Source organism: Meles meles, chromosome 12, assembly GCF_922984935.1.
Source record: "Meles meles chromosome 12, mMelMel3.1 paternal haplotype, whole genome shotgun sequence".
NCBI lineage: Eukaryota > Metazoa > Chordata > Mammalia > Carnivora > Mustelidae > Meles > Meles meles.
The window spans coordinates 82,264,496-82,287,928 of record NC_060077.1 but is presented as its reverse complement, the minus strand read 5'-3'; the positions used below and the strand labels follow the sequence as shown (position 1 = coordinate 82,287,928).

Sequence of the window (23,433 nt, the reverse complement as noted above, 5' to 3'; positions counted from 1 at the left end):
TCCCTAAAAGATCACAGGAGAATATTCCTGGGGCAGGTCTGATGTTATGGCACGTGCTAACCTGGCTGAGAGTTACTGCACGTAATTTTATGCAGGAAGGTGCGAGCATGCTTTAGGCATCCAAATTAATATTCAGAAATATGAGGTGTGGTAATGAAGAGATTTTGGCAGAAGCAGTTGGGCAGCCCTTAACAATTAGAGAAAATATACTGAGATTTCTGGAGCATAAATTATGAAATAACTTTCCAACTTGACATTTATGGAATTTCATATTTTCCAGCATTCCCAAAGAGAAGAGAGATTGCCCTCAGAGTTACGCATGTCCCTCCATATACTGAGAGGCCAAAGTCAGAGCAGAAAGAAGGTATGTGCTGCACGTGGGAGAGATAAGCAAGCAGAGGTGGGCGCTGGTTGACCTCTGTAGTAAAGGCAAATTCTTCAGCAATGTTACCAATGTTTTTTTTTTTTTAAGATTTTTATTTATTTATTTGACAGACAGAGATCACAGGTAGGCAGAGAGAGAGAGGAGGAAGCAGACTCCCCGCTGAGCAGAGAGCCCAATGCGGGGCTCGATCCCAGGACCCTGAGATCATGACCTGAGCTGAAGGCAGAGGCTTCAACCCACTGAGCCACCCAGGCGCCCCAATGTTACCAATGTTTTAAGAGGTATAAGACAGGAGGAGGTTAAAGACATTGGAGCAACCGTTCATTCATGCATTCATCCATTCATTTATTTATTCAATTGCTTGTTTGTTGGTGGCAGAATGAAATTTTCTCTCCCCCTTAAAGCCTTCCTTCCCTCTGCCCTGTGGAGAGAGGGCCTTGGAAAGACAGACAAGCTAGTCAGACATATTAAATGTGATCATGTACATTAGTGATTAATCCTGGTGAGAAGGGCTTGTCTTGTTCATGTCCTGCTCTGAGGAACCTGGAAGTTTTACGACTTGTGCTAATGAGGGCAGCAGGGAAGGACCTAGCTCTGCCTTCCTGGATGGTGGAGGAATGTTCCTCATGATTCTGCGGACTGCTGCCGGGATGGAGCCAGCATCCTGGGCGGGGGGGAGTGTGAAAGGAGAGAAGGAGAGGGAGCAGAGAAGGCAGGGACCCTCTTGGGAGTACATGGAGGAAAGCTCAGTATCTCGGACCCTAAGGGAAAAATAAGGCAATGTCTGGCCCCATCTTCTGGAAGCATGTGTGTTTCTGATTGGCTAGAAACAGGGATGGTTTCTCTCTGGTAATGGACTGAGCAGCTGGCCCTCAGTCCCCGGGGCGGGGAGGGTGGAGGCCAGTCAAGGATGTGTTTACCCATAGGTCCCTAGAGGTCCTTCATGAGGAGTGTGAGAAATTTCACCATAGGATCATCTCCTAACAACTGTCTACTGGAAAGGGAGGACTCAGGAGTGAACCAATGGACAGAGACAGCTGTGAGAGAAAGAAGCAAATAGTCACTACTATACGTCAGGCACCTATGAAAAACCTAACCTCCCTTAAGAAGATTCCATGAACAGATGTTTTATAGCTAAGTTTAAAAAAATCTTATAAATTAGCTTGCTATGGTAGGCAGAATAATGGCCCCCAAAGATGACCAGGTGCTAACCCCTGCAATCTATGAAGATGTTATCTCTCATGGCAAAAATGACCATGCAGCTGTGATTAACTCGAGGATCTGGAGATGGGGAAATCATCCCGGATTATCCGGGTGCGCTCAGTGCAACCCCAAAGGTGCTTAGAAGTGAAAGAGGGGCGCCGGAGACTCAGAGGCAGGGGAGATGAAAGCAGAGGTAGGAGTGATGCCCTCACAGCCTCTGAAGATGGAGGAAGGGTCATGAGCCAAGGAATACGGGTAGCCTCTAGAAACGGAAAGAGGAAAAAGAAACAGATTCTCCCCAATTCTCCAGAAGGAACTGTCAGATAATACATTTGTGTTGTTTTAAGCCACAAAGTTTGTGGTCATGTGTTACAGCAGCAATGAGAAATGGATACACCTGCTTTAACCCGATGACCTGGTTAAGTTTTTATGAGAGGGGCGCCTGGGTGGCTCAGCCGCTAAGCATCTGCCTTCGGCTCAGGTCATGATCCCAGGGTCCCGGGATGGAGCCCCACGTCGGGCTCCCTGCTCAGCAGGAAGCCTGCTTCTCCCTCTCCCTCTGCTGCTCCCTCTGCTTGTGCTCTCTCACTCTCTCTTTGTCAAATTAATAAATAAAACCTTTTTAAAAAATTAAGTTTTTATGAGAAAAATAAAAAGGGATAGATTTTCCTTCCCATTAGAGATATATGATATTATCTTAGGAAGGCAAAACAAAGCATGATCAATATCTAGGATGTAGTCCTCAACTAAGTGGAATTCTTGCCTGTTAATGTCCTATTTTTACAGCCTGAGAGTATGAAGGGGAGCCCTGTCCTGTCCGCACCCCAGCCAAAGCAACACCCCTCCTCCCTGCTGTGCCCACACTCAGTTCCCCTCTGCCTAGACGTACTGTCCTGCTGAGTTTCCAATGAGCCCTGCCTCTCCTCAGGGGACCCTTCTAAGGAGATCATCAACATCTTCCTCTTCGGGAACAATCGGTCAGCAGGCTTTGTGTTTGTCCAGGTGACCGAGGCCCACCCAACCAAGGATGGGTTATTCAAGCACTGGTCACAGACTGGCATGGCCCCAAGCTTTATGCTGCAGGCTGCCGGTCCCAGGTTCACTGGAGGAGAACCCCCAGGACTAAGACTTCAGATGTTCCTGAGGGACAGGATCACGTGACTGAGAAATCAACTGTGTCTTACTTCCTGCTGTGAGCTCATGTGAAGGAAATGCAGATATTTCCCCTCCCGCTTCTAAGCAGGCCCCCAGCCCAGTCTTAGCATCCCAGAGGGCTGGGTGTCGTTAAAATTTTACTTTCAAAATTCCGAGCCAAAGAGCTCAATTGTCCATTGAGGAAAGGAGCTGCGTTTGTTTCTTGTTGCCACTATAACAAATGACCACAAACTTGGAGGCTTAAAATTACACAGATTTACCCAAAGAAAATGAAAACGGGTATTTGAAAAGATACAAGCACCCCATGTTTATAGCAGCCTTATTTACAGTAGCCAAGATATGGAAGCAACCCAAGTGTCCATCGATAGGTGAGCAGATAAGGAAGATGTTTATAACTGGACACACACACACACACACACACACACACACAGACACACAATGGAATATCACCCAGCCACAACAAAGAACGAGATCTTGCCATTTGTGCCAACATGGATGGACCACAGGATATTAAGCTAAGTGAAGTAAGTCAGACTGATAAAAACAAATGCCATATGATTTCACTCATATGTGGAATCTAAAACAAACCAAAGGAGCAAACAAACAAAAAGCAGAATCATACCTATAAATACAGAGAACAAGCTGAAGGAGGGGGGTTGGTCAAAATGCGTGAAGGGGAGCGGGAGACAAAGGCTTCCAGTTAGGGAATGAGTAAGTCACAGGCATAAAAGGCGCAGCGAAAGGAATAGAATCAGGGGCGCTGTAATAGTATCCTATGGTCAGAGGCGGGCTACACAAATGGTTGGCACGGCAAGACACACAGACAAGCTGAATCACTATGCTGTACCCCTGACACGAATGCAAACACGTGCCAGCTATGCTCAAACTAAAAAATAAATAAATAAATAAATAGGCAAAACGACACACATTTATTTCACCGTTCTGGAGGTCAGAAGTCTGAAATGGGTCTCGCTGGGCAAAAATCAAGCTGTTGACCAGGCTGGTTTCCTTCTGGAGCCTTCAGGAGAACATTTCCTTGCCTGTTTCTGCTTCCAGAGGCTGCCCCGTGGTCCCTGGCCCGCGTCCCCTCGCTCACATCACTCCCTGATCTGCTCGCATCGGTTACCTCGGCCTCTTCTGTACCACGGCTCAGCCTCCCAACAGGCCGAGGGGGCTGAGAAAGTGAGGAGTGGTGTGGCCCCTGAGACAGGGGTCAGATCGCACAGGCCTGAGGGGTGGCTTTCCCCTCCCCCCACTCCCTTTGCAGCACCCTGGGGGCGGCTGAACTTCCGAGGGGATAAGCAGACGGCCAGGCCCAAAGCCACGAAGCTAAGATCTCTGTTCCCGAGGCTCGCTCGGGAAGAACACGGCCGTCCGCCTTCCCACGGGCTCAGGAGTGGACACCGTTAGCGTGGGAGGATCCACAGCACCGTTCGGGATGGCCTTCCCCCGAATCTTCTGGACAGACTCACAGCACCCGTGGGAAGTACAACCTGATTGTGAATTTCTTGCTCCTCTTGTCAAGTGGAGACTCGGAGCTATGTTTGATTTGGACAAAAAAACCGGTAACAGGACACGTTCTACTCGCCATGTTGTCGATGCTGCTCCACCTCTCTCTGGTGGAGGTGAGGCATAACTGACTTTCAAAGCAAGTATTCTGATGGGTCAACTTTCCCATGACATCACAATGATCTGCTGCAAGAGGCCTGGTTTTTGTAAAATGAGTTTTCTAAGCTCCAGGCTTTAGGTCTCTTTCTTTTCTACCTTCTGGGGATGGGCGACCCCTGAAAACGACATGCAGACAAGCCTCCGGGTTTGGACTTTTACTCTCCGTGGCTATCAAGAGGGCCGGATCAGAGCCCCCAGGGGCCTGGCATCAGAACTCTCTGCCCTTCCCCCAGTTTTAACGTCCCCCCTGGGCAGAGGTCGCAGCGTGCCTTCAGGGTCAGGCGGGAGGATCAGAGGGGAAGTTGGTCAAACCTGACCAGTCTGGACTCCATCCACCCCCCCACCCAGCGACTGGTCGGGATGAGAGTCAGACGTGTGGCAGGAGGCACCGGGTCTCACGACTGTCCCTTCAGCGGGGAAGACAGCGACGCAAGTCAAACAGGAAAGACGGTGGCGTTTATTCATGAGCGTGAAGGAACATTTGCTATTTGAAACCTGAGGGGCCAGGCGGCAGCGGCTTCTCTGTTTGCAGGGCACCGGCATTGTGCATTCCCGTGCGAAAACGAATCCCCTCCTGCTCGGGGGAGCCGGGGAGGCCGAAGAGTCGCAGCCCCTGCGGTCTGTCGTCACCTGGGGTGGATGGCCTGGTGCTCAGGGGGCACGTGGGTGTGCCCTTGGCTGTGGAGGCAGGCCGGGGGGCTGAGTGAGGGCCTCAGGGCAGCTACGCTGCTTGAGAAAGTACAGGATGGAGTCCAAGGTTAGGGGCAAAGGAAAGCACCGGCTGCGGGAGGGAGTGGCCATGACGGACAAGACACAGAGGCTGTGGAGAAAGCTGCCCTGCGAGAAACCTCCGACATTGGGGATTTACGTCATCGATGTCACTTGTACTCCGGCCCGTAACATCATCTTGAAATTTCTTAGGTGCTCGGGCCGCGCCTGGCACACTCACTGGTTTGCCTCATTTCTGTCTCATCAGACCATGATGAAGTGGGTTCTATTAATACCTCATTTGGGGGTGAGACAGGGAAGCACAGGAGGGCTAAGTAACTTGCTGAGGATGACAAAGCCTTTAGGTGATGAGAACCCCAAGTCTGAGCCAGGGGCCACCCTCCTGAGCACGTCGCCAGGTCGCCACAGGCCTGCTGTCAGAGCTGCTGTGCTCACACACCTCCGGGGTGGGAGGTTCAGCAAAGGAAGCCGACTGGGCACCTGGCTGGGGCAGGCAGCGGAGAGGTGAGAAAGGTCCTGAGGGGCAGGCCTGGTGGGGAGGCAGCCAGGTTAGCAAGAGCTGCCCTTGAAGCAGAGAGCCTTCTCTCCTGAGGCTGGGAGCCCCACAGACCCTGGGAAAGGTCTGGGGGAGGCAGCTTGCAGCTTGGGCTACACGCGGTTCCTTGACGGATTTCATGTCAAGCTTGACTAGATAGATAAAATTATTACAATTAACATTTTCCAGCTCTCAGATGTTCTTAAAGATTTTATAAATGACATCCTATTGCATTTTTTTTGTGTCTTGCTTTTTTCATTCAACTTTTTTTGCTGTTCATCTGTCTTACTGTATGACGTTTATATTTATTTTCACTGTTGTACAAGATCCCACAGAACCAAATGTCTGTGCCAGAGTGATTTATCTACTGTATTGTTAATGGACAACTGAGTTGTTTCTACTTTGAGACCAGTTAGTGAAACGACGCTCCGAGCCTGTTTGGTCAGGTACCCTGGTGCATGTCGCTCTAAGGTGTTGTGATGTTGTGATTTATAATAAGAAAAATAGGTTTGGTCTTCATCCTTCTGTGGGCACAGAGCTCTTAAAACCCTTGGGATTTCCTAAATGGTGAGAGCAATAAAGGTGTCTTTTGTGATGTTAATGAGGTGCCTTAGGAAGCCCCTAGGTCACCTAAGGATAGGGGCTTGTTGCCAAGGGAATCCAAGAAGTGCCAATGGGTTGGAACTTTCAAGTCCACGCTTCCCTCCTTCCCACCTCTGGGAGGTTGATTCAATCACCAATGACCAATAATTCCATCAATCAAGCCTATGTAATGAGGCCTCCATAAAAACCCAAAAGGAGAGGGTTCTGAGAGCTTCCTACAGAGGGCATGGAAGCCCTGCTCTTCTTCCCCATCCCTTACTGTGTGCATTTCTTCCATCTGGTTGTTCCTGAGTTATATCCTTTCATAATAAACTGGTAATCTAGTGAGTAAAATGTTTTCCTGAGTTCCGTGAGCTCCTCTGTGAGCTCCTCTAGCAAATTAATGACACCAAGGAGGGGGTCATGGAAACCTCAGATGTACAGCCCTTTGGTCAGAAGAACAGGTGACAAGTGGGACTCGGGGTTGGTATTGGAACAGAGGCAGGCAGTCTTGTGGGATTGAGCCTTGAACCTGTGGGATCTGGTGTGGGAGATCTGCTTGGTGTGGGGGGGGGATCCCCCCACAGGTCAGAACTGGGGTCAGAATGGAGGTCACAGAGCTGGTGGTAGAAGGTCTAGGTCACAGGGGACGCACACGTTACACTTAGTCATGTAATGCCGAACTGTTCTCCAAGAACCCGTCCCTGATTCATTTCCCCCAGCAGTGTCAGAAGAGTCTGTATCTTCCTTGTGGATAATTGATAACATTAGAATTGCTCAAATTTTGCCCACCTGCCAGGTATGTAAGAATATATCATTAATGGCTTTACTTTGCATTTTCTTGATGAAAAATGACATTGGGTATAGCTTCCCACACATTTATCAACGATTCGGACTTTCCCTTTTGCAAAGAGCCTGTTGGCATGTTTCGCTTATTTTTAAAATTTGTACTTTCTCTTATTTTCTTATTGCTGGAAATTCTTTACGGATTTTGAATACTTTGTTAGTTACCTATATTTCAAACATTTTCTCCCACTCTGCGATTTTCACTTGTGTTCTCTTTCTGGTGTCTTTGGATGAAGAGAAATTCTTTTAGCAGTTGAATTTATCAGTCTTTTCCTTATGGTTAGTGCCTGTTGTGTCTTCTTTAGGAAATCCTTCCCTATTCTGCTTCATGACTGTTTAAAAGTTTTATTGATCTCATACATTGGTACCAGTTCTCTTGTTTTCAGCCACACCTTCCTCCTTTCCAAGGCTCCAGGTCCCTGAGCTTCCTGAGATCCTGAAACACCAACAGACCCGCCTCTTGGCTTCGCCCATTACCACAAAGGTTTCAACTTGCTCTGGTCATCCATCTACTTTTCAGCTTCTAAAATGTCGGTACTTTCATCTTCTTCCCCCCCCCCTTTTTTTTTTAAGATTTTATTTATTATTTGTCAGAGAGAAAGACAGCACAAGCAGGGGGAGCAGCAGGTACAGGGAGAAGCAGGCTCCCCGCTGAGCAAGAAGCCCAATGCTGGACTTGATTCCAGGACCCTGCGGTCATGACCTGAGCCGATGGCAAACACTTAACCAACTGAGCCACCCAGGAGTCCTTCATATTCTTTCCTTGTTATCTTTATCCTTGTTGGTTTTTCCCATGTGTGTGTGTATGTGTGTGTGGTTATGAACACATACATCTTTACTGTCATACTGGTGGGGCTTCAGGAGGGAGAGTGTTCAGATTTCCATGCTTAATCAGAAGTCACAGAGCACTTCTTATAAAGCAAGCAAAGTTGGGCACAACCTAAACATGCAGCCCCAGAAAGACAGAAAGGCACGGTCGATCCCTGAGATGGGCTGGCATGCAGTGGTACAACGTCGTGCTACACAGAGGCAGGCTAGTGAGGTAGTGAAGAACACAAGGTTCTGTGTTCCATCCCTCAACTTCCCCATCTGTAAAATGGGATAATAATATGTAGAGATGGTGCAAGGATCAGGACTAGGATATGTAAAGAAAGATGAACAACTGGGGCGCCTGGGTGGCTCAGCGTGTTAAGCGTCTGCTTTTGGCTCAGTTCATGATCTCAGGGTCCTGGGATTGAACCCCTCATTGGGCTTCTTCTCAGTGGGGAGGCTGCTTCTCCCTCCACCTCTGCTGCTCCCCTTGCTTGTGCTCTCTCTTTCTCTGTCAAATCAATAAAATCTTTTTAAAAAATTAAAAAGAACGATCAATAACTGTAGGCATATGGTTAGGAGTACATAAGAGTGATTCCTGTGATTAAAGAATGAAGTGAATTTATACTTGGACATGTGGCAATGTCTATTATTGGGCTTTAAAAAAGTAGCAAGGTGGGGGCACCTGGGTGGCTCAGTGGGTTAAAGCCTCTGCCTTCGTCTCACGTCATGATCCCAGGGTCCTGGGATCGAGCCCCGCATTGGGCTCTCTGCTCTGCAGGGAGCCTGCTTCCCCCTGTCTCTCTGCCTGCCTCTCTGCCTACCTGTGATCTTTGTCTGTCAAATAAAGAAATAAAATCTTAAAAAAAAAAAAGCAGCAAGGTGAAAAACAGTACATATAAGAGAAAAACACAAAGAAAAGCATTATGATCACATTTTACAAAGGACAAATGTGCATACCTCTGTGCATAGAACATTTCGGGAAGGATACTCAAGAAATTGTTAACAGTGATTATGCTGGGGTAGAGGGCAGAGGGGACTTTGTATAATGTCTTTCAGTACTCTTCAGTTTTTTTCTTTCTATCATGTGTGTTAGTCTTATAACTAAGAACAAGCAAATTAAAATGTAGTTAATTGCTGAAGCTCTACTTTTATGTTTGAAATCTTCCAGAATAACAAGCCCCTTAAATAAAGTAGAGCAAGCAAGTATGTTCGTCAGTCACTCTCCAAATCCAGTGCTGAATATTTGGGCGACATGAAATAATTCCTTGAAGAAAGCTTCCTCATCGAGCTACATGGTGGTGTTCCCACGGAGGCCGACAGGAGCCACATCATAGAGAACTAGTTCTGTCAGAAAGCTACTGAGTCATAGTACTACTGTAGGATAATTTTTAAAAACCATGCTGAAAAAATGTCTAGGCTCTCAAATGTTTTCTAGAGGCCCTTGTGTTCAATTTCCGGAGCCAATCAAAAACAGTCTTTTTAGGGAACTCCTAGCCTTCTCTACAGTTAACTGCAGGCACAATGACCTTCCCTCTGAGTGAGAACCCAGATTAACTTCTCAATTTCCACTGAAGGTTATCAACCCTACCATCTGCTTACTTGGTTTTCAAATCATATGCATCTGCCCTCATGAGCAATATGGGATCAAGCACAGTAGATTCTCACCAATGGGTTTGACTTGAACTAACCTTTGCCCAGCTCTTATCACTGGATTGGAAAGGTGATAAACAGAGATGATTGCCTATGCAGGCTGTGCCTTCCATTTATTTCTTGAAGTATTTTCCACTTCCTTTGATCAGATTAGAACACCAGAAGCCTTGATACTTGAACTAAATTTGATTAGCTCATCAAGAGATTATCTTTGATTGCATTACCTTTTATCTGATGTTTCTATAGACATTGGCCACACGAAATTTATTTCTGCACTTGCTGTAAAATGTCGTTCACTATACCATCCATTTACAGCTCCACCTGGAAAGGTTTGTTTCAGAAATGGGGGCCCAGAAAACTTTCCTACAACACTACAGAACCGAAGGGACTTCTTCCAATAGTGAAAATCACGTAACTGGGGCATTTCTCTCATTTTCTCAAGGTTTTGGGGAAGCTCAGCTCCGTGGCCCAGTCACAGCAACTCTGGTAACCCAAAGAGTTAGTGAGCTTGCATCTCTCTGTTCCTTATTCTTGATTTTCCATTTCACTAAACTTTGTGTATGTCTGTTGTCTCTCTGTATCCTTTTTCATCTAGTGGATCTGTTCAAAAGTTTAATAGAGGGATGCCTGCGTGGCTCAGTCAGTTAAGCATCTGACTCTTAATCTCAGCTCACATCCTGACCTCAGGGCTGTGAGTCCAAGTCCTACACTGGGCTCCATACAGTGGAGCCTACTTAAAAAACAGCAACGATAATAATAACAAACAACTAAAATTTAGTAGATTATATCCCACAGAGGTATACGTTTCTTTGGGCAATTGGGTCTTGATCTTTTTCTTCTGGTGGGGTAATCAGGAGTTTCATGAAGACATGGCATTTGAGAACCAAGTCTTTGGGGACAGGAAGGTTTGACAAATGTTGGGAAGAACGTTTCTGGCAGATGAAACTGTGAATAGAGAAGTGATGGGAGGAAGGCACAGGCCACCTATGGGAAGTAGGAGAATTTGGTCTGGTCAAGCCATGAGATAGAAGAAGAGATGAACAGAAACCAAGCTGGAAAGATGGTGGTGGGAGGGGGGGCAGCTCAGGAGGAGCACACGTTAGGCATTACAGCAGAAGAGAAGGATTTTTTTCCCCATAATAAGGGAAACTACTGTATATATTTCAGGCGGGGCATTAAAAAAAATGGAGACAGAGTTTAAAGACAAAGGCAAAAGAAGAGGACTGCTAAGGCAAAGTCCCAGCTGATCTGCCATCGAGATGGGACTAAAAGCACCTAGAGAGAACCTGACCTTGGAAAGAACATGGAGGGACAGAATGGCATCAAGCACAGAGTCCAGCAGCCAGGTTGTCCTCCAGATTCTGCTGTTACAGATGTTTAAACCATGTTTTTCTTTAGAGATACCTTGGTAAACATAAGTCAAACAATAAATATCACATACTTAACCAGAGCATTGAAGTGGGTTCCTAACCGATAACTGATGAGGGAAGTTCTTTGGTTTTTGTTTGGTTTTGACAGAAGAATTCCAGCCAATAACTTCAGAGAGGATAACGGAGTTGAATGATTACCATTTTTGTCACTTTGAAATGGATCGAGGCTATATTCACAGGTGGATACTGCGAATATCAGGGGAGCCTTTGTAGGCAGGAAGGGATGGCATGCCCAGGAAAGAAAGGGCATCATCAAGATGAAAGGCTTTCTAATGAAGGGATTGGTCAGAACCGCTTATCTGCCGATCTAGGACAAAACAGGCTTTGGGAAATGTGGGATTGTCAGACATAATGTCCCTCATGACGAGAAGCAAATAGGTAGGACACTGCACCATCTGGGAAGCATCCTTGCCTAAAATAACTGAACGTGAATCTAATCATAACTCAAGATGTAAATATTATTTTACATGAGAAACAGTAGGAGAAGGTACTAGTTAAATGACACCCTGAGGAAGCAGCCAGCCAAATCCAGACTGCGCAGCGTTCTACAGGACCAATAACTCACGTTCAAACAAGCCAAATCAATGGCATTGTTAAAAAAAAAAAAAGCGTGTAACAGAATAGAATAAAAGGGATTTAAGAGACATAAAAGTCAAATGTAATGCATGGATCTTATCTGGATGCCAACTTGAATAAACCAACCCCACAAGAACATTTAAAAAAAATGTTTGAATATTACATGATGTCAAGGAATTATTGCAATATTTTAAGTTAAGGATAATGCCATGTTGGTTGTCTAAAAAAACAAACATCTTTGTCAGGGAGAGACGCATACTGAAATATTTACACGCCGGTGAAATGACATGATGTTTAGGATTTACTTTAAAACACTCCAGAAAAAAACTATGCAACTAGGTAAAATAAGATTTGCAAGCTATTGTTAGCTGTTGAAGCTGGGTGCCAGGTACATGGGGGATTCACTATATTAATCTTTTTACTTTTCTACATGTTAGTTTCTGTCATGAAGAGAAGCCTACTGGGGGCGCCTGGGTGGCTCAGTGGGTTAAGCCTCTGCCTTCTGCTCGGGTCATGATCCCAGGGTCCTGGGATCGAGCCCCACAGTGGGCTCTCTGCTCCGCGGGGAGCCTGCTTCCTCCTCTCTGCCTGCCTCTCTGCCTACTTGTGATCTCTGTCAAATAAATAAATAAAATCTTTAAAAAAAAAAAAAAGAGAAGCCTATTTTAACAGATTCTTTATGGTGACTAGTTTGAAAGCCTTTCTATATTTGTTTTGTGTTTGATGAGAGAAAAGGGTCGTTTTAGAGTAGGGTGTATGAATTCAGACAAACGCTAGCTCCGGTAGGTGGCCAAGGGACTAAGTGCATATTTACCTGGTATAAAATGACACTGCCCTGGGGCATCTGGGTGGCAGAGTCAGCTGAGCATCGGACTCTTGGTCACAATCTCAGGGTCATGGGATCTAGCCTGCACTGGGCTCTGCGCTCCATACAGAGTCTGCTTGTCCCTCCCCCTCTGCACCTCCCCTCCCCCCCGCTGCCACTCATTCGCCCTCTCTCTCAAATAAATGAAAAAAAAAATCTTGAAGAGAACGACACTGCGCTGTAGTTATGGTTTGTGGAGCTCAGAAATAAATACCTCTCATGACTCTCATGAAGAAAAATTTCTGAACTAAATTAGCTCCTGGCTTCTACTGCATCAATCCCTGAGACATTGAGGATCGTGGTGCCTTCCACGAGCCAAGGGAAGGCTGGCTCCTTACCCACTTACCTGACTGACAGCATCACCCCAAAGGCCAGGACCGGACACAGCAACGAGCCCACACTGCCAGTGCGGATACCTCAGCCTGAAACCTGGTCTGCCAGATATGGAACATACTGACTCAAACCGTGTTCTTCTATTCAGTCTCCTGGCCAGCAAATATAACGGAGCATCGCTTATGTGCATTCGGAGAAGGCCGGCCTTTTCAAATGGATGGCTAAATCAGATCTCCCCACGCTCCCCTTCCTCCCGATCCTCTCTATCCTGAAACGGCCCAAATGGGAGAGCCGTCTAGGAGACGGAGCCAGTTACCTACCATGCTAGGAAGAACTGGTGCCCGGAGAGGAACGAAGGCCGAGCTCGGTGACATCAGATGTTCTGTTAATCTCGAGGACAGATCCTGTTCATTCTTCGTGGGAGCCGCTGAGATGCACCCCCCAGATCCTGTTTAGAGATAAAGGACGGTTTGTCGGAGGCTGGCAGTGTTGCCGGCAGAGGCCCTCAGCTGTCATCCTTCTTCAGGGATTACAGGGGCTGAAAATAGCTATTGTGCCCCAGAGAACCCCACTTCCTTGCAAGCCAATGAGCAAGCGAGCTGCCGACTCAGGAGTATAAAGGCCTTGGCCCCTCGGTGCAACCTGAAAATTCGGAAAAGCCAGGCCAGCCTCTGAGCTCCCCACGGAGCTGGCTAATGCCCACCACTTCCTGCCCAGTCCTGCTTCCTTCCTTTCTCTTGACCAGGTGCCGATCCTGAGAATGCTCCCTGACAAACTTCCAGCAGCTCGTCTCCATCTCAGAGTGAGTGTCTCAGAGAACCCAACCCGGAACACCTGCGATGGAACCACTTTCCAGAAGACTTTGGTAGATGCCCTCAAAAGAGCCGTCCTGCTGCCAACCAGCTGCTGTTAGGAAATGTGAAGCTGCGCCTAACTCCTGCTTCCTCCTGCCTTCTCAAGCCGCTCATAAACAGGTGGTTGGGGGGGGCGCGGGGGAGAAAACAAGTCACTGATACCCACTGCCCCAAACAACCGCTATCCACCCCACAGAAAGGTATGCAGATGCATTGTTGCCGACATCTCAATTAACTACCTCTTTGCTGAAATTGATTCTTTGCTTAAATTACTTGGATACAGGGGCACCTGGGTGGCTCAGTCAGTTAAGTGTCCAACTCTTGATTTCAGCTCAGGTCATGATCTCGGGGTCCTGGGATCTGGCCCCGAATTGGGCTCCCTGCTCAGTGGGGAGTCTGCTTGTCTCCATCTCCCTCTGCCCCTCCCCCTGCTCCCATGCTCTCTCTCAGATAATAAACCTTTAAAAAAATAAGTTACTTAGATATAAATATTAAATGGTTGCCTTGCATGAAAGCATTCATTATGGGCGCAGTGTTGTCCCTTCTGCTACCTCCCTCATGTGGACCAACCTACACCCTGCGGTAAGATGAGCAGGTATCACAGGACAAAGACAAGGATGGGAACAGAAGTGTCTATCTTTTTTTTAAGAAGTATCTATGTTTTTTTTTTTTTTAAGATTTTATTGATTTGACAGACAGTGAGCACAAGCAGGGGGGAATGGCAAAGGCAGAGGGAGAACCCGGCTCCCCACTGCAGAGAGCCCAATGCAGGGCTCGATCCCAGAACCCCGGCATCAGGACCTGAGCAGAGCCAGACGCTCAACTGACTGAGCCACCCAGGATTCCCAGAATTGTCTATCTTGAACGCCACTAGCTCTATGAGTCTTGTTTCTTGTGTTCACTGCTGTCCCTGGTACAGGACCTTGCACTCAACAGAAGCTCATTAAGTATTCATTTAATGCAAGAAAGAAGGGCGATGCCACCTTTGCCACTCGTCTCTTCTTGGTGTCCGGACCACGATACCGTCTATTCTTGTCCCGGAACCGTGCGCTGTTTGGTGGAAGCTATTCTCTGTGCAGCTCGGTCTCCCCGCTCCCTGTCACCGAGTCTGGCACACAGTAGGTGCTCAGGAAGGTATGTCTTGGAAAAACGTCCCGCAGCTCAAGGGCAGTGTTTAATCATCTATCACTGAGTCACAACTAACCTCAAAGCTTACCAGCTTGAGTGCCTGGGTGGCTCAGTCAGTTAAGCATCTGCCTTCGGCTCAGGTCATGATCCCGGGGTCGTGGGATCGAGCCCCGCATCAGGCCTCTGCTCAGCAGGGAGCCTGCTTCCTCACCTCTCTCTGCCTATCTCTTTGCCTGCTTGTGATCTCTCTCTCTCTCTCTCTGTCAAATAAATTAATACGAAATTTAAAAAAACAAACAAACAAAACACCTTACCAGCTTAAAACGGCCACCGTTACCTGCTCGCCATTCTGGGCTTGGCTGGCAGGCCCTCTGTGGGGCTACTCAGGAGACTGCAGGGTCTGAGAAGCCTTCGCTTGAATGCCGGGGGCCACCGGCCAGAAGCCTCTGTCCTCGACCCTACAACCTCTTCCGTAGACTAGGGCAAGAGCCGCTCCCCTGCAGGGTATATGCCCCAGCACCTCGTGTGTCCAGCTACTGCGGGGCGCACACGCGCAGGCGCACAGCGGCCCATACTGGTCACGTGATCCCGCCCCGCGGCTATGTGGGCGGGGTGACGCCAGGTGCTCTGCAAGAGCAGCGGGATTCATGAGAGGCTGTAAGTCTTGCCTCTACGTCTGGTACCCTAGTTAACCCAGGCTTAGGCACTTAGGGCCAGAATTCTGGAAGAATTGTCTTCCAGAGGTTCCCAGATGATTGGATCTTGGGTTTAGTCAGAGGCAGTCAATCAAACAACAGCTACAACAAAATGACTAGGAGTAGTTGGGCAAAACCCTAAGGAGGAGCTCAGTGCAAACCCCTGGGCTGCCCCCGACAGCCGCGGCAGGTATGGGTGGCCTGGGTTGGCAATTGCCACAGTGAAGAACAACCACCTCCTCTGACTCAGGCCGGCTCAGGAGTTCCATCTCCTCCTAGACCTCTAAATGTGAGGGGCCTGGCCACCCAGACTGGGGAGGGGAGTGACTATGCTAACAACGAGGGCTGGGGCTGTGAATGAAGGGATCCGAAGAAAAGGTTCACGGGCAGGTCTGGGACCTGGAAGCAGAAAAGTCTCAGCCCATACCCTTGGCTGCTGACTTGGTCAGCAAAGGACACTGGCTGCTCCCCAGCCCTCCTGCGCCCTAGTGCTTGGCTCATTGTGTACCCTGAAACCTCAGAGCTCAGCACCTAGTCCTCTCTCCATGCATCTCTTTGAATCCCTGATTGTGCTCTGCTCTAATTAGTAAAATTAGTTTGTAGTAATTATATCATTTCTCTTCTCATCCCCTTTAACATAGTATCAACACTTATGCAAATTGGGGATATTATCAATAATCAAGTATTTATATAACATCTGCTGTGAGACAGAAATCAACTGAATTAAGAATTTTCAAGGTGATCTATTTCAATTCTGGAGACTTCCAGAACTCCTAGGCCCTAGCTGGGAAGTGATTTCTTTGGGAGGTATGGAGGGAGAAGTGTTGCCCATGGCTACTAATAAACCAGTAGAGGCGAATTCGTGTTTGGGTGCGTTACAAATCGAGGACAAGTTAGGATCAGGATAGACCACCCTGGGGTTAATCATGTGGAGATACGTTTACTCCTGTCCTGGCTGTTGGGATCTTCGGGGCAGTGCTGCCCGCAGTAGGAAGATAGGAGGTGGGAGCCCCTCCTCTTTCAAAATAAAGTCATGTTTATAGGTATCCCATTTATAGGACTCCAACATATTTTGGGGAAACACAATTCAACCCACATATCACCTCCCTCCACAGGCCATATGTCTGGGAAAAGCCTTTCTTTAATAGCAGCTGGGGACAGGAATGCCTAAGAGACGCAGAGCCCCATCTAAGATGTGCTCCAGAAGTCTCTGAAATCCTGGAGGAAAAAACTGACCCCTAAATTCTAAACCTTTAGTGGTTCTCCATTGGGCTGAATTCCAACTAGAGGCTAGAAGTCACCTTTGGGAGTGCAGATGATTCTTTGGGGAAAAATACACTGATGGCCCTTTTATATATGCAAACAAAAGCATGTATCCTGTTCTGAAATAGGACGGCTCAAGGTAAAGGCATTTTTATTATAAGATAAAAATCTGTCTTCATTAATCTATAAAGTGTTTCTGGGGGAAGCAGTTAGGCCTAGAATCTGGGTAGGGCAAAAATGGTTTCGAGTGCCTTCCTTTGCTTGGGTGGGGATGGGAGAAGTGGACGGTGGCTGGGAGTTAGAGGCCAAGGAGCGAGTGACCCTGAAGCCACAGGGATGTGTTGGAGATAGCTCCTGTAAATTTGTGCTCCTGTAAAATTGTCTGGGATTTTGCAAGCTGGTTGATAAACACAGCCATCATTAGAAATCAAATTATGTAGGGGCACCTGGCTGGCTCAGTCGGTAGAGCACGTGACTTTTGACCATTGGGGTCGAGAGTCTGAGCCCCACACACTGGGAATCAGACTTCTCTAGCCCATTGCTAAGTATCTACCAACACACGGCTGGCAGGGGGACACTTGGAGGTGGAGGCTCTGGGAGTTGTCCTGTTTCCAAGGCTGTTTGTTTCCTCTGCACCCGGAAAGGGGAATCAAGGAGCAGGCTAGTGTCTGAGCCCAGGGCAAATTAACATAGAGGAGCCCAGCAGCAGGGCAAGCAGGTGACAAGGTGGCAGGAGGGGACGTGTACATGGCGTGCAGCTCAAGCCACATGGCTGACACCTCTAGCGGTTGGTAAGCTACATGAGCTCAGCGCTCTCAACTGAGCTCTGCGGGCCCAGCTCCATTCTGAAGCCCCCAGATAAAAAAGAGTATATAAACATAGCTTGTGGATTCTCAGAAACCATCTCGCAAGGGAACATCAGAAAGGACGGAGTTTCCCATCATCCCACCAGCAGAGGCTCCCGCTGTGGTCTGGGAGCGTGAAAACCTCTCAGTTCCAGAAAGTCAGCTGCGGTCTTTCTGACAGGCTTTCTCAAGACCTACAGTGACCGACTGTGCCCCAGGACCCTCCAAGAGGGGGCCATTTGTAGCATTTCCCAAAGTTAGCTGTACACAAAATATCTCAGGGGCTAGCCCTCCACGAAAACAAAATCTGGAAATCTCTAACCCAGACACATATACACTATGGAAAATAACCTGACCCAGCACAGCTCAGTGATCCTGAAAGAAGGAGGTGCTTGTTACTTTCTCCACTCGTGACTGTGCTCAGGTGAGCCCGCCCTTAGCGCCCTTCCTCCTCACCCCATCCCCCAAAGTACACGAGGGGAAGAAATCTTTTTGCAATGATCTAATGAGGAGCAGCAAACTGCAAAATATCGGCAACTCCATCATGTGGCCTAAAACATCAAGGAGGGTCAGGGTTGCCAAATTAAGCAAATAAAAATATAGGATGTTTCATTAAATCTGCATTTCAAGGGCACCTGGGTGGCTCAGTGGGTTAAGTGTCTGCCTTCAGTTCAGGTCATGATCTCAAGGTCCTGGGATCGAACCCCGCATCGGGTTCTCTGCTCAGCAAGGAGCCTGCTTCCCCCTCTCTCTCTGCCTGCCTGTCTGCCTACTTGTGATCTTTGTCTGTCAAATAAATAAATAAAATCTTGTTTTAAAATCTGCATTTCAGATAAACAAGGAATAATTTTTAATATCTGCACATCCCATGTAATGTTTAGGAATTACAAATACTAAAAACATATTTAGTTGTTTCTCTGAAAATTTAAGCGGGCGTCAGATATTTTCTTGGGATCTCAAGGGAGGACAGGGCTTTGGGGGTCAGACAGATCTGGCAGGACTTTAAGTTTGGCCACCTAATTAGCAACATGAGGCAGTGAAGCAACCTCTTCACGAATTTGCGTATCATCCTTGCCCAGAGGCCACGCTAATCTTCTCTGTATCGTCCCAACTTTAGTGTATGTCCCAAGTGAGGCCTGAAGCAACTTCTCAGACCCTGCGTTTCCCAGCTATGCGCAAGTATGAGAGAGAATACTTCCTTCTTCGAATTAAATTTGAAACTTCACAAAATGGACTCTGGCAAATAGTAGCCCCAGGCCCACTTTCTCCACATAGTTTCTCTTTCATTTGGGGTTCATCTTTGAGGAAACACTTCCTATTGCAGAACTCCTGAGGGCTGTTGGGAGCACAGAGCCGCTCCTAAGACTTGCACCGCCAATCTTGCAACTTCTTTGGGGTTTTGGTAGTTCAGAGTCAGGACCCGACGGACAGTTGCCTTCTCATCATTCCTGGGATGGCCCTTCAGACCCAAAGAACCTTGAAGACGTCTAAAAACCATGGTAAGACTAAACCGGTAGCCCCTTGTCTACCTAGTCATTGAAAGGTTCAACGAGATTCTACCAGAACAGTGAGCTAATATCCTCATGGAAGCCTCCCTGTGCTGTGGGACGACAGGCCAGGGAGGAGGATGAACCTGCTCAGACCGTTCCCTTCTGTGTCTTTCCCGCTACCCTGTAGCGGACACATCGCCATTTTGCTCTCAATTTTCCCGGCTGCTGAAGGAAAACCTCAGAATTGATGCCCTCCCCAAGATGGTGACTACTTCAAGATGTCTTTGTCTTAGTATTTGTCTTGATGTGGGTGTATGTAATTATCTTGATTCCAGAGTTATTTCTCTAATTTGGAATCATGCTCATTATGTAATGTTTGGGGTATGCCTGGGTTGACTGGAAAGAAAATTGGTTGGCTTGGGAAGTGAGGGGAATTAGAGGCAAATGTGGAGTAAGGTGGTGTTCTAAAATGCTTGTATATAATTCTGGAAGTAGATAATCCATAGGTAGAATATACACAGCTAACTCAAAAAAAAAAAAAAAAAAAAAAGGCATTTCCTGCAAGAGAAATGAGAACAGTCCAAGGTTGCCATTGTTCTAATTCTGGCTTTGGTTTTCCCCAGAGCACAGGAATCCTCACCATCTTTTCAAAACAACGTAAAGGAAGTCGAACGCTTCCTTTTAAAGAAAATACCACCTTATTTGAATGTTTAAAAATACCCGTTGAGCATAGGATCAATTGCTATCCTACCTACTGCTTGGGTATCAAAGATGTTTGTAGAAGTTTTAATTAAATAGTAATGGGGGGAAGTCATAATGTAAGGGTACAATTACCCAGAAAAACACTTTATTTTGTTATTAACTTCTTCAGATTCATCTAAAGCATAGATAGAAGCCTTGCTTTTAGGTAACAAAACAAAACTCTGCCAGGCATTAGCAACTACTTTTAACTGTTTCTAGAGTCAGTTTGTGGACAGTATCTAGGACTCGTGAGTATGGGGAGCGCCTGGATCTCTCCCACACCGGCGTACCGTGAGCGTATGCTCACCACACAGTCCAGCCCAGAAACCGTATCCACACGAGAACCTGTATGTGAAGGTTTACAGCAGAGTTATTCATAATTACCCCAAGCTAGAAAGAAGCCAAATGTCGCTCAGTTGGCAAACGGATAAACAAACTACTGTAAAGTAAATACTACTCAGCAATAAAAAGGAACAAACTACGAACACATGCAGAAACAAGCCCTGTGCCAAGAGAAAGAGGCCAGACTCTAACGGATACACACCACACGATTCCATTGATCCTGGCAAAGACAAAGCTGTAGGGATGGAGAACAGAGCAGCGATCGCCAGGGGCGGGGGTGGGAGGAAATGACTGACTACAAACGACCAGGGGGGAACTTTGGCAATAACACAAATGCTCTGTGTCTCAACTGTGGCGTGGTTCAATGCATTTGTCAGAGTTTATAGAACCCTCGATGTAGGAAAGGTAAATTTTACTGCATGTCAATTACACTGTCTCCATGAAACTGATTTAAAAACCAGTCATTTTGTGACTTCCTAATTATCATGCTGATGTTTCATGATAAGCTTTCATGAACACCCCCGATGCAAACATGGGGTGCCGGGAAGGCAAGTCCTTTGCTCTTCAAATATCTAGCCCAGGTGGTTCACTGTACCTGCTTTCCTCTGTCTGAGAAGAAGACAAATGCAATGCATTTAGTTGACAGGGCCCATGACTGACCTGTCGTGCTCTTAAAGGACAGTGGCCACCATCTGTCCCTTTCGGAAAAGCACCTCTGTCCCACAGACATCGTCTGCATATTGTCCATGCCATCCATGGACCTTGGGACATGGACGTGTCAAGTAATTGCCGGGTTTATATTTGTTTCCTTGGCTTTAAAGATCTCTTAACTATGTCATGGTGGCTGTTCCATCATTCATCATAAATACTGCAATAAATATGCAGTCACCGACACAGATCTATAGGTCCCAGAAGCACACACGTGGTGGGAGGCAGTCATGGGTAAATGCCCACCAGGGGCTTGCTTGGGGGTGGAGGGGGGTTTGCTTGTCCTTCTGACACGTCCCGTGAATTGACACTTGCTCTCGAAGCTAAAAGAGGATAAACAGTATCACCCTACTCAAAGAATGGAAACTCTTTTGGGGCATAGGGCCCATAGACTGTATGCTTAGGATATACGGTATCTAATGCCATGTTTTAGGGCTCACTGTTGAATCTGAGAAACTGATTGTCATGAAAAGCTATTTTCAAGGTATTTTCATTACTGGCTTCCTTCGCCCACACTGGCTCAGCTCCATGCACGTCATTTCACTGCAGCTGAAAACAGGACACTTCAGAGAAAGCAAAACATACATAACCGTGACCAGCTGGCCACAGCAGCGTTACAAAAGCGGGCGGGAACTCACCCTTCGGAGCTTGGGTGCAAAATCCACACACTGGCTTTGTGAGCCTGTGGAGATGATTAGCCTCTCTGACCCTTATCCTGTTGTGTAACAGAGCTGAGAGTCACCTCATAGACCGCTGTAGTGATTAAATGACATAACACTACAACATATGACATAACGCATGCACGTCGCTCGGCACGTCGCTTCAGCAAATGGTGGCTGTTTGCCCAACTGATGTGAAGGGAGGCTTTGTCTTCCCTCAAACTCTCTTCTTCCCCTGACAGAATTGCCAGTGATTGCTGCTGTTGCTTCTTCCCCGCCGGCAGCCACAAGTGAATGTATTTACCATGGGAATTTAAGGTCAAGAACAGAGGCTCCAGTCGGTGCGGAGAGGCCCCGGGCTCGGCATTAAATGACTGTTTAGCGTCTGGCAAGGATCCTGGTCAGAGTCCTGGGCCCCTGGCTGTGCTGATGGCCCTGACATTGGAACTCTTACAGGGCCTAAGGTTTGTTTCTTTTATTGACAGGAATTATTTTCCCCCAGATTAATTGGGATAGAATCGTCATACAGCACTGTGTGTGTTTAAGGCATACAACATGCTGATCTGATACACGCACACACATATATATATACACACACACATAATATATATATATGTATATCGTGAAGTTATTACAGTAAGGCTAGTTAGTACTTCCTCCCCCTCACAAATTGCTATTCGGTCTGTACGAGTGTGTGGGGAGAATATTCAAGAGCTATTGTCTTAGCTACTTTCAAATCCTTCATATGGTGTTTTTACCTATAGTCACCAAGCTGTATGTTAAACACCCAGAAGTCATTCATCTTGTAACTGAGAGTTTGTACCCTTTGACCCACATCTCCCCATTTCCCCCCACCCCCCCTCAAGCTCCCGCGACCACCATTCTAGTCGCTGTTTCTATGAGTCTTACTTTTTTAGATTCTGCATATAAGTGAGAGCATACAATATTGGTCTTTCTCGGACTTAGTTGACTTAGCATAACGCCCTCAAGGTCTATCCATGTTGTACAAATGGCAGGATTTCCTTCTATTTTATGGCCGCTTCATATATCATCAGGGATTATTGCTCTATCCTTCCTTTGCTTTCTGAACCATGGCCAGCTCCGGGATAATAAAAATGCCTGTTTTAAAAAGGAAGGAAGACGCACAAAGAATCCTTATCTAAATAGCTCCATTTCCGCCCCCCCCCCAGCTTCTCCAGAGAAGACCCTTAAATTGTCAAGACTTCCAATTAGAAAAATGTATCTGTTCTTGAGTCATTAACAATAGCAGAAATTGGAAGAGAAAAAATTCCTACAGTGATCTCATCCCACTGTGTTTGTATCTGTCATTGGACCTAAGCAGTCTGGGGTGACACCTGGGTCAGGGTGCACACGTGGTCCCGCCTCCTCCGTCCTCTTCTGGACACATTCCTGCCACACACCTGACCATCCCAGGTGGCCTCCTCTTGTGTTAGTGACCCTCCTTGGCCACAGCTGATTGGGCTGATCCATATAACTTATGAATGATACTCTGATTCAGTAGTTATGTTGCAGTGACCAGAGTCTATCTTGTGGAATTTGGACCTGTCATATGTATAAACTGGACAGTTTATATTCTATACATATGCACACACGAAGCTCATATATTACACACACACACGCACACATATATATGGCCAGTGGGTAATGGACGCTGAGAACGCAAGGATCTGGGAGCTGAAGACTGGGGAAGAGAGTAGCCATTATACACACTGCACATAGCAAGGTCATGAGGAGAGACTGGGAGGTCAGGGAGGGAGAACAGAGCGGCAGTGTCTGGAGTTACCTCAGTCCCTCCCTTCCAACATTTGGGGGTTCACTTTCCCCTGCCATCTTGAGATCCCTCCCTGACTTGACCTGACTTCTTTAGAGTGGGTTCCTAACTCCTGAAACCTTCACACAAGCCATTGATGCAGTCAG

General features: G+C 47.1%; 1 non-coding gene across 1 annotated transcript; it reads right to left on the bottom strand.

The window, feature by feature from the left end:
* Window positions 1–18,589: 18,589 nt before the first annotated feature.
* LOC123954764 lies at window positions 18,590–18,692 on the bottom strand. Its single transcript, XR_006821140.1, has one exon. It is a non-coding gene; the product is annotated as a U6 spliceosomal RNA (small nuclear RNA).
* Between the last annotated feature and the right edge of the window lie 4,741 nt (window positions 18,693–23,433).